Source organism: Pseudophryne corroboree, chromosome 3 (genome assembly GCF_028390025.1).
Source record: "Pseudophryne corroboree isolate aPseCor3 chromosome 3, aPseCor3.hap2, whole genome shotgun sequence".
Taxonomy (NCBI): domain Eukaryota; kingdom Metazoa; phylum Chordata; class Amphibia; order Anura; family Myobatrachidae; genus Pseudophryne; species Pseudophryne corroboree.
Window position 1 is genome coordinate 502,678,776 of NC_086446.1, and position 11,071 is coordinate 502,689,846.

Consider the following 11,071-nt stretch of genomic DNA (forward strand, 5'->3'; position numbering starts at 1 on the left):
CAGACTCCCTGCATCGTGGGACTGAGGGGAGAGAAGCAGCCCTACTCTCTGCAGATAGGTCCTGCTTCTTAGGCTACTGGACACCATTAGCTCCAGAGGGATCGTACACAGGATCTCACCCTTTGTCGTCCGATCCCGGAGCCGCGCCGCCGTCCCCCTCGCAGAGCCGGAAGACAGAAGCCGGGTGATAGAAGCAAGAAGACTTCGAAATCGGCGGCAGAAGACTGCAGTCTTCACTGAGGTAGCGCACAGCACTGCAGCTGTGCGCCATTGCTCCCACACTACACCCACATACTCCGGTCACTGTAAGGGTGCAGGGCGCAGGGGGGGGCGCTCTGGGCAGCAATTAGAGACCTCTTTGGCAAAAGTTTGCATATATACAGTTGGGCACTGTATATATGTATGAGCCCCCGCCAAAAAATTGTACATGAAAGCGGGACAGAAGCCCGCCGTCGAGGGGGCGGGGCTTCTTCCTCAGCACTCACCAGCGCCATGTTTTTTCTCCACAGCACCGCTGAGAGGAAGCTCCCCAGCCTCTCCCCTGCAGTTACACGGTAGAAGAGGGTAAAAAGAGAGAGGGGGCACATAATTAGGTGCAAAAATCAATATAAACAGCAGCTACTGGGTTAACATTAAGTTACTGTGTTATTCCTGGGTTAATAGCGCTGGGGTGTGTGCTGGCATACTCTCTCTCTGTCTCTCCAAAGGGCCTTATGGGGGAATTTTCTTCAGATGAGCATTCCCTGAGTGTGTGGTGTGTCAGTACGTGTGTGTCGACATGTCTGAGGTAAAAGGCTCCCCTAAGGAGGAGATGGAGCAAATATGTGTGTGAGAGGGTGTCTCCGTCGACAACGCCGACACCTATTTGGATATGTGTAATTAAGTGCTAAGGTGAATTTATTGCACAAAAGATTAGAGAACAGACAGGGAATCTACCCATGTCTGTCCCTATGTCGCAGAGACCTTCAGAGTCTCTCAATGATCACTATCCAAAATAATAGACACTGATATCGCCATGGAGTCTGACTCCAGTGTCGACTACGATAATGCAAAGTTACAGCCAAAATGGCAGAAAAGTATTCAATATATGATTATTGTAATAAAAGATGATTTGCATATCACTGATGACTCATCTGTCCCTGACACAAGGGTACACATGTTTAAGGGGAAGAAAGCTGAGGTAAATTTCCCTCCTCTCATGATGAAAAAGAGCGGGAATCTCCAGACAAGAGACTGCAGTTTCCCACAAAAAATTCTCAGGGAGTATCCTTTCCCCACTAGGGCCAGGATACGATGGGAATCTTCCCCTAGGGTGTCACGTTTGCCCAAAAGGTAGCCCTGACGTAACAGCTATTCTCAGGGATCCTGCAGATAGCGTGCACATTCTGGTACACTACTCAGACCGGCGATTGTGTCGGCATGGGTTTATAGCGCTGTGGCAGCGTGGACAGGTACCTTATCAGCAGAGATTGAGACCCTAGTATGTATATATATATATATATATATATATATATATATATATATATATAGAGAGAGAGAGATATAGAGAGAGATATATATATTAAAGATGCTGTCTTAAGAGATATATATATAACATGCCCAAAGAGACATGAGTCTACTGGGTCCTAGAGTCAAAGCTATGTCGACTTCTGCTTGACGTGTCCTGTAGAATATGCAATGGACAGATGATGCCGACTTAAGAGGCATATGGAAGGCTGAGGATTGTGTGGAGAAGGGTTCTCGGACCTGGTCTCCACAGCTATAGCTGGCAATTCTGATATTTTGCCTTATATTCCTGCACAGCCTAGGAAAGCACGACATTATCAAATGCAGCCTTTCGAACAAAGAAACAAGAAAGTCCGAGGTGCGTCCTTTCTTGCCAGAGGCGGGGGCAGAGGAAAGAAGCTGCACAACACAGCTAGTTCCCAGGAACAGAAGTCCTCCCCGGCCTCTACAAAATCCACCGCATGTCGCTGGGGCTCCACAGGCGGAGCTAGGCCCGGTGGGGGCACGCCTTCGTAAGTTCAGCCACAAGGGGGTTCACTCCCTGTTAGATCCCTGGGCAATAGATATTGTGTCTCAGGAATACAAGCTGGACTTTGAGGAGATGCCCCCTCACCGACGGCCCTGCCGGCTTCCCCCCATGAGAGGGAAACAGTGTTAACTGCAATTCACAAATTGTATCTTCAACAGGTGGTGATCAAGGTTCCCCTCCTTCAACAAGGAGGGGGTTATTATTCGACCATGTTGTAGTCCCGAAACCAGACGGTTCGGTCAGACCCATATTGAATTTAAAATCCCTGAACATATACCTGAAAAGGTTCAAGTTCACGATGGAATCGCTAAGAGCGGTCATTGCAAGCCTGAAAGGGGGAGTTTTTATGGTGACTCTGGACATAAAGGATGCATACCTTCATGTCCCCATTTATCCACCTCATCAGGCGTACCTCAGAATTGCGGTACGGGATTGTCATTACCAATTTCAGACGTTGCCGTTTGGTCTCTCCACGGCCCCGAGAATATTCACCAAGGTAATGACGGAAATGATAGTGCTCCTGCGGAAGCAAGGTGTCACTATTATCACGTACTTGGACGATCTCTTCATAAAAGCGAGATCAAGAGAGCAGTTGCTGAACAGCGTATCACTTTCTCTGGAAGTGTAACGGCAACACGGCTGGATTCTATATATTCCAAAGTCGCAGTTGGTTCCTACAGCTCATCTGCCTCTCCTAGGCAAGATCCTAGACACAGACCAGAAAAGGGTTTATCTCCCGATAGAGAGAGCTCAGGAGCTCGTGACACTGGTCAGGAATCTATTAAAACCAAAACAGGTGTCAGTGCATCACTGCACTCGAGTCCTGGGAAGGATGGTGGCATCATACGAGGCCATTCCCTTCGGCAGGTTCCATGCGAGGACCTTCCAATGGGACTTACTGGACAAGTGGTACGGATCACATCTTCAGATGCATCGGTTAATCACCCTATCCCCCAGGGCCAGGGTGTCTCTCCTGTGGTGGCTGCAGAGTGCTCACCTTCTCGAAGGTCGCAGATTCGGCATTCAGGACTGGGTCCTGGTGACCACGGAAGCAAGCCTCCGAGGGTGGGGGGCAGTCACACAGGGAAGAAATTTCCAAGGGCTGTGGTCAAGTCAGGAGACTTGCCTTCACATCAACATCTTGGAACTAAGGGCCATATACAACGCCCTACGTCAAGCGGAGTCCCTGCTTCGCGACCAACCGGTACTGATTCAGTCAGACAACATCACCGCAGTGGCTCATGTAAACCGCCAAGGCGGCACAAGGAGCAAGGTGGTGATGGTAGAAGCCACCAGAATTCTTCGCTGGGTGGAGAATCACGTAAGCGCACTATCTGCAGTGTTCATTCCGGGAGTGGACAACAGGGAAGCAGATTGCAAGTCGGTGGGAACTGCCACAGGTGGACATGATGGCATCCCGCCTCAACAAAAAGCTGCAGAGATATTGCGCCAGGTCAAGAGACCTTCAGGCGATAGCTGTGGATGCACTGATGACACCGTGGGTGTTCCCGTCGGTCTATGTATTTCCTCCTCTTCCTCTCATACCCAAGGTGCTGAGAATCATAAGGAAAAGAGGAGTGAGAACAATACTCATTGTTCCGGATTGGCCAAGAAGGACTTGGTATCCAGATCTGCAAGAAATGCTCACAGAGGAACCGTGGCCTCTGCCTCTAGGACAGGACTTGTGCAACAGGGGCCCTGTTTGTTCCAAGACTTACCGCGGCTGCGTTTGACGGCATGGCGGTTGAACGCCGGATCCTAGCAGAAAAAAGGCATTCCGGATGAGGTCATTCCTACGCTGATAGAGGCTAGGAAGGATGTGACGGCTCAACATTATCACCGTATATGGCGAAAATATGTGGCTTGGTGTGAGGCCAGGAATGCCCCTACGGAGGAATTCCAGCTGGGCCTTTTCCTTCACTTCCTACAGTCGGGAGTGACTTTGGGCCTTAAATTGGGTACCATTAAGGTTCAGATTTCGGCCTTATCCATTTTCTTTCAAAAAGAACTGGCTTCTCTGCCTGAAGTTCAGACGTTTGTAAAGGGAGTGCTGCATATTCAGCCCCCTTTTGTGCCTCCAGTGGCACCTTGGGATCTTAATGTGGTGTTGAGTTTCCTGAAATCACACTGGTTTGAACCACTCAAACCGGTGGAAGTAAAATATCTCACGTGGAAGGTGGTCATGCTATTAGCCTTGGCTTCGGCTAGGCGTGTGTCAGAATTGGCGGCTTTGTCACATAAAAGCCCTTATCTGGTTTTCCATGCGGATAGAGCAGAATTGCGGACCCGCCCACAATTTCTGCCGAAAGTGGTTTCATCCTTTCATATAAACCAACCTATTGTGGTGCCTGTGGCTACTACTGACTTGGAGGATTCCGAGTCACTGGATGTAGTCGGGGCTTTGAAGGTTTATGTAGCCAGAACGGCTAAGGTCAGGAAAACAGAATCTTTGTTTATCCTGTATGCTTCCAACAAGCTTGGGGCGCCTGCTTCAAAGCAAACTATTGCTCGCTGGATCTGTAACACGATTCAGCAGGCTCATTCTGCGGCTGGGTTGCCGCTGCCTAAATCAGTTAAGACCCATTCCACAAGGAAGGTGGGCTCTTCTTGGGCGGCTGCCCGAGGGGTCTCGGCATTACAGCTTTGCCGAGCGGCTACTTGGTCAGGTTCAAACACCTTTGCAAAGTTCTACAAGTTTGATACCCTGGCTGAGGAGGACCTTGTGTTTGCTCATTCGGTGCTGCAGAGTCATCCGCACCCTCCCGCCCGTTTGGGAGCTTTGGTATAATCCTCATGGTCCTTACGGAGTCCCCAGCATCCACTAGGACGTTAGAGAAAATAAGATTTTACTTACCGGTAAATCTATTTCTCGTAGTCCGTAGTGGATGCTGGGCGCCCGTCCCAAGTGCGGACTTCTTCTGCAATGCTTGTATATAGTTATTGCTTAAATAAGGGTTATGTTATAGTTGCATCAGAGTTTATCTGATGCTCTGTGATTGTTCATACTGTTAACTGGGTAAAGTTATCACAAGTTATACGGTGTGATTGGTGTGGCTGGTATGAGTCTTACCCTGGATTCCAAAAATCCTTTCCTTGTACTGTCAGCTCTTCTGGGCACAGTTTCTCTAACTGAGGTCTGGAGGAGGGACATAGAGGGAGGAGCCAGAGCACACCAGAATCTAAATTCTTTCTTAAAGTGCCCATGTCTCCTGCGGAGCCCGTCTATTCCCCATGGTCCTTACGGAGTCCCCAGCATCCACTACGGACTACGAGAAATAGATTTACCGGTAACTAAAATCTTATTTTATGATTCTTTTTGCTACAACGCTACTTATCTTTTTAAGCAGTGCTTATTGCCATTTAAAAATACACAGTACTCAGAAAAAGGTGTGCAGGTGCTATACTCACATACAGTTACACGTGGAGTAACTTCCACATTGTATACATTAATTTCTGAAATTATTCTACTGATTTTTTCCTCTTAAAAATCACACAAAAATGTGCTGAGTAGCATTGGAAAATAAAGTATTATGGCTCTGATTCAGAGATTATTATTATTATTAATTAATAATAATAATAATAATAATAATAATAATTATTATTATTATTATCCTTTACTTATATGGCACCACAAAGGTTCCACAGCGCCTAGCATAGTACATAAACAAATGAGCAAAACAAGAAAACAGCGACTTACAGTACAAGACAGTGTAGGACAAGTATATGGTACATTACTACATAAGCGGACATGACACTGGAATAAGCAGTAGGGTGGCAGAAACCGAGGGTTAGGTGCCATTGTAGGGAGTATGGAGTAGAGGATAGTCTAAGTAAGAGAAGGAAGGGGAGATGCAGACAGACAGATGTGACACAGATGGGGTAGCCAGTGAGCGTTGGGAAAGAGGGTTAGTATGAAAGATGGGGTACAAGTGAGCAAGGAACAGAGGGTTAGGATGAGAGATTGCTGGCTTTGAAGAGGAGAGATGTTCGCTAACCTGATTCTATGCAGTTGAGTGATAAGTTGTACTGAGCATGAGCTGCGATGGTCCTGTGATGGCAGTCACAAAGAAGATTTATTCTGATTGGCAGGCGTACGGTGACCGTTTCAGGGTGTGTCTCAGCCTGTGACTGCAATCTTATAAGCAGCTGCAATACCTCCAGCGTTTCACTTCCTGTGGCCATACTACGCCACTTTAGGACTACTCAGAAGTTCTATAATTGACTAATCTGTGACCGACGCTGCTTCTTTGTATGCAGCCGCTGGGACTGGCATAGCCGCCGGTTGGCAGGTCACTACAAATCCAGGTGGCTGCAACATTTGCATATTTCCGTACAGCGGTTGCATAACTATTCGGTGCTGCATTGCCATTAGTGTACATCACTGCATCAGGCCCAATGTACAGTACTGGGGCTTTGTATACTGTATACTTTAGGAGCAAACAATAGCGCCTTAGTGCCACTTGGTGGCAGCAACAATCCAAATGTTTGGGGAATAATTTGCACAAACTATCAAGAAAAATGGTTAAAGCTCATAATATGAATCAACACATCCTCACTACACAGGAATAATACTGCAGGTTACTGTATATATATCTCACATCTCTCCTTATCTGTGAAGAGTGATTTTCATTGTAAACTTGGATTAATGTCGACACATTTATTTATTTTACTAAAATGTTTTTCTTAAACCTGGCATTGGCAACATTATAATTACGGAACTGGTAACAAAAAACGACAAGTGTTTGGATGACAACAAATCTAATACAATCAAATACAGATGTAAAATGAATCAATAACACAATTGAAGTGGATGGGATAGAAATTACACGTTGAAGCTGCAACATACACTACAGTGCGCATCCATTGTAAAGAGCTTTTTGTTTTATTAGAACAAAATTGTAATGTGTGTTTAATAATCCTAATATTCGTAATCAGTTTTTCATTAAAATTAAGGCTATTGTAACCTGTGTCTTGCATGTTGCAAAGTCACAGAATGTTATTATGGATGGATGCTGACTTTAGGATTGGCTAATACTCAGAACAAAAGCGCGGAGCCTAACGTGCTGGTGGTTTTCACCAGGGGCCCCCACAAGGGACACACAGCTCGCGGCCCTCTGTCTGGGTTTCCAAGTACAGGACTGGAATATATTGGAGCTGGAACTGATTATTCGCCGTGAGGTGTGCAGAACATTGTTTTCAGACGGGATAGGGACTAGAAGGGATAACACGGGTACAGGGAACAGGCAGGGAACAAGACACAGGACAGACTGGAATCAGGAATCATAATTCACCTAGAAAATGCACAAGGAAGAACAAGGATTTAGGGCAGGCATTCCCAACCACGGTCCTCAAGGCACACTAACAGTGCAGGTTTTTGTGATATCCAGGCTTCAGCACAGGTGACTTAATTAGTAGCTTAGTTATTTTGATTTAACCATCTGTGCTGCAGCCTGGATATCACTTAAACCTGCACTGTTGGTGTGCCTTGAGGACCGTGGTTGGGAATGCCTGACTTAGGGTCTAATTCAGACCTGATCGCAGCAGCAAAATTGTTCTCTAATGGGCAAAATCATGTGCACTGTAGGGAGGGCAGATATAACATGTGCAGAGAGAGTTGAAATCAGAGCACTACATTTTGGCCACCGTGCTCGATCCTAGATTTAAAACCTACGTTGTATCTCTCTTTCCGGCAGACACAAGTCTGCAGAGGTTCAAAGATCTGCTGGTGATAAAATTGTCAAGTCAAGCGGAACGTGACCCGTCAACAGCTCCTCCTTCACATTCTCCCGCAACTGGGGGTGCGAGGAAAAGGCTAAGAATTCCGAGCCCACCCGCTGGCGGTGATTCAGGGCAGTCTGGAGCGAGTGCTGACATCTGGTCAGCGGTGAGGTTACTTTCGGTCAACCGCTGACCGCAAAGTTCCCACCATTGGATACAATGGAGCGCATAGGCGCAACATTGTATCTCTGCCGTGCGCAGCCTGACTGACAGCTCAGGAGCACACAGCCAATCAGGAGAGTGCCACGACGTGGCGCTCCCTGATTGGCTGAAGGGACTCTCTGTGACAGGAGTCATGGGGGGTTCTGGCAGTCGGGGAAAGGGGTCCCATGTGTAAACATGGGACCCCTTTCAGTGCATGGTCGGGTTTCCGGATTGTTTTTTTGCCAAGTACGTGGATTATAAGCTGAGAAGAGGACCGATCTACACTGGATTTTTGTGAGTATAATTTTATTTTCAGGTAAACCATGGATTCTACTTGGAGAAGTGGACCGACCCTCATGTGAACATAGGTAAGTATGTGTTAATGTAGGTGTGCATGTATGTAATAAAGTTGTACTTTGAAGGTGTGTGAGTTCTGTTTTTATTTGGGTATTTTTTTTGTAGTAGTACTACAGGTACCAGCGGGCCCGTTTTTCCACCGCATGCTGGTACTTGTGGTTCTCCAAGTACCAGCTTGCGGGGAGGCTTGCTGGGACTTGTAGTACTGCTACAAAAAACAATATTCTATTTTTTTCACAAGGCTATCAGCCCCCCATCCGCAGCCCTTGGATGGGGGGGACAGCCTCGGGCTTCACCCCTGGCCCTTGGGTGGCTGGAGGGGGGGACCCCTTGATTTAAGGGGTTCCCACTCCTCCAGGGTACCTTGGCCAGGGGTGACTAGTTAGTGATTTAATGCCAGGGCCGCAGGGACCTATATAAAAGTGTCCCCCGGCTGTGGCATTATCTCTCTGATTAGTGGAGCCCGGTGCTGGTTCCAAAAATACGGGGGACCCCTACGCTTTTTGTCCCCCATATTTTTGGCACCAGGACCAGGCGCAGAGCCCGGTGCTGGTTGTTAAAATATGGGGGAACCCCTGTCAATTTTCCCCCCATATTTTTGCAACCAGGACCGGCTCAAAGAGTCCGAGGCTGGTTATGCTTAGGAGGGGGGACCCCACGCAAATTTTCCCCCCAGTTTTTACATTAAACAGACCCTTTCCCGTAGATAACCATGCACAGATTTCACTGATCCGTGCATGGTTATCCAAACTCGACTGGAAAAAGCAGGTCTATTTTTTTGCTGCTTTTTTTAACGATTCGCAAAAAAATAGACCCGCACTTGAGCACTCAGAGACTAACACCCAAATACGAATGAATAGTGAATACCGTGTTGCAGGAAATAACAGCCGCGTTTGACCGATGGTCTATTCATTCGTATTTCTGAACTTTGTCATTCAAACCATTATGAATAGTCCAAACACTGCCGAGATTTGTGCTTAGTGAATTCCCGTGTTGGGACTTAGAAAAAAAAACACAAATCGGACAAACTCGATTTTTTAGTAAATACTGGCCAAGGTAGTTAGGAGCTGATTGGCTGGTACTTTATCTCCGTTCAAGGCTTAGTAAATAGTCCCCATTACCAGATAATAGCGGCCAATGCCAATCCATACTAATGTCCCCAGCACTGACTGCTGTGATTTTGTTTAGGTATTGTGTGCTAATATGTGGGTTAAACACAAAAATGATTTCAGTGTATATAAACGTACAAAGATGCTTTTATCATGTGATTTTGTTACTTGAGCAAAAATATGAATAGCCTCCAAATTTATTTTATACTGTATTAGTAACACCCGAAGGCTACTGAACTGTCTCTTGTTGGCAGGACCGGACTACCCATCTTGCGCTTCTGGCATATGCCAGAAGGGCTGATGGTCTGGTGGGCGGTCCTGTCCAACAGAGAGATTGGAAGGCCTCGCGCCGCGCAGCTTCCGGCTCTCTGGTTTGGCCTCCTCCCCTGCCCGGAGTGTGTCTCTCTATGAAAGATGGGGCATGCTGTGAGTCCACGCCCCCCTCGACTCGAGGCATGCCCTGTGAGCCGTGTCCATTAACCCCCGCCCGTGTGTGTCTCTAGAAAAGATGGGGGCGTGCGCACGTTCACAAATTCCAGGGCCAAAAAGTAACCCCAGTCCATCCCTGCTTGTTGGAGTTTTAACCAATAATAAATACACTGGTTTCACCACTCTCATCATGTGAGTGACCCCTGTCCGTTAATGAGTGCCTGCCTGCCCTATGGTGGCAGAGGCTCATTAGCCCATCTGGAAGTACAGTGATCACATACTGTAAGCACTCACATTACTTTTTAGCCTTCAATGGGACAGGCTTTCTGCGGCTCCTGTGTTCTAGTGTACGACGATCCTTACAGCACTTTGTGTGGTACCTTTATGTTTCCATAGCTTGGCTGTGTTACCTCACTACAGTGCTGTTTCCACCATTCTCTATCAGTAGGTAGCTTTCCCTTTCTCTCCCTGCCTTGCTGTCAGTCACCAGCATCTCTTCACCCTCCTCCGGGTAACTGTGCACCAACTGTCTCTCCCCTGGTGATCCCTGCCTCCTGTTGCCTAGCAACAGCTCACTGTACTTTCCTTCACTACTCATCACACACACACACACACACACAAGAGCAATAATAAGAATTTACTTACCTATAATTCTATTTCTCGTAGTCCGTAGTGGATGCTGGGGACTCCGTCAGGACCATGGGGAATAGCGGCTCCGCAGGAGACAGGGCACAAAAGTAAAAGCTTTAGGATCAGGTGGTGTGCACTGGCTCCTCCCCCTATGACCCTCCTCCAAGCCTCAGTTAGGATACTGTGCCCGGACGAGCGTACACAATAAGGAAGGATTTTGAATCCCGGGTAAGACTCATACCAGCCACACCAATCACACTGTACAACCTGTGATCTGAACCCAGTTAACAGCATGATAACAGCGGAGCCTCTGAAAAGATGGCTCACAACAATAATAACCCGATTTTTGTAACAATAACTATGTACAAGTATTGCAGACAATCCGCACTTGGGATGGGCGCCCAGCATCCACTACGGACTACGAGAAATAGAATTATCGGTAAGTAAATTCTTATTTTCTCTGACGTCCTAAGTGGATGCTGGGGACTCCGTCAGGACCATGGGGATTATACCAAAGCTCCCAAACGGGCGGGAGAGTGCGGATGACTCTGCAGCACCGAGTGAGAGAACTCCAGGTCCTCCTCAGCCA

The 11,071-nt window shown here is 47.4% G+C and overlaps 1 long non-coding RNA gene across 1 annotated transcript in view; it reads right to left on the bottom strand.

Annotated features, from left to right (window-relative positions):
• The window catches only part of LOC135056164 (uncharacterized), a 169,600-nt gene extending 159,216 nt beyond the window's left edge, over positions 1-10,384 (bottom strand). The window contains exon 1 of the long non-coding RNA XR_010243904.1: positions 10,147-10,384. This is a non-coding gene — a long non-coding RNA (uncharacterized LOC135056164). The remainder of the gene's footprint in view (positions 1-10,146) is intronic.
• Positions 10,385-11,071: the final 687 nt, after the last annotated feature.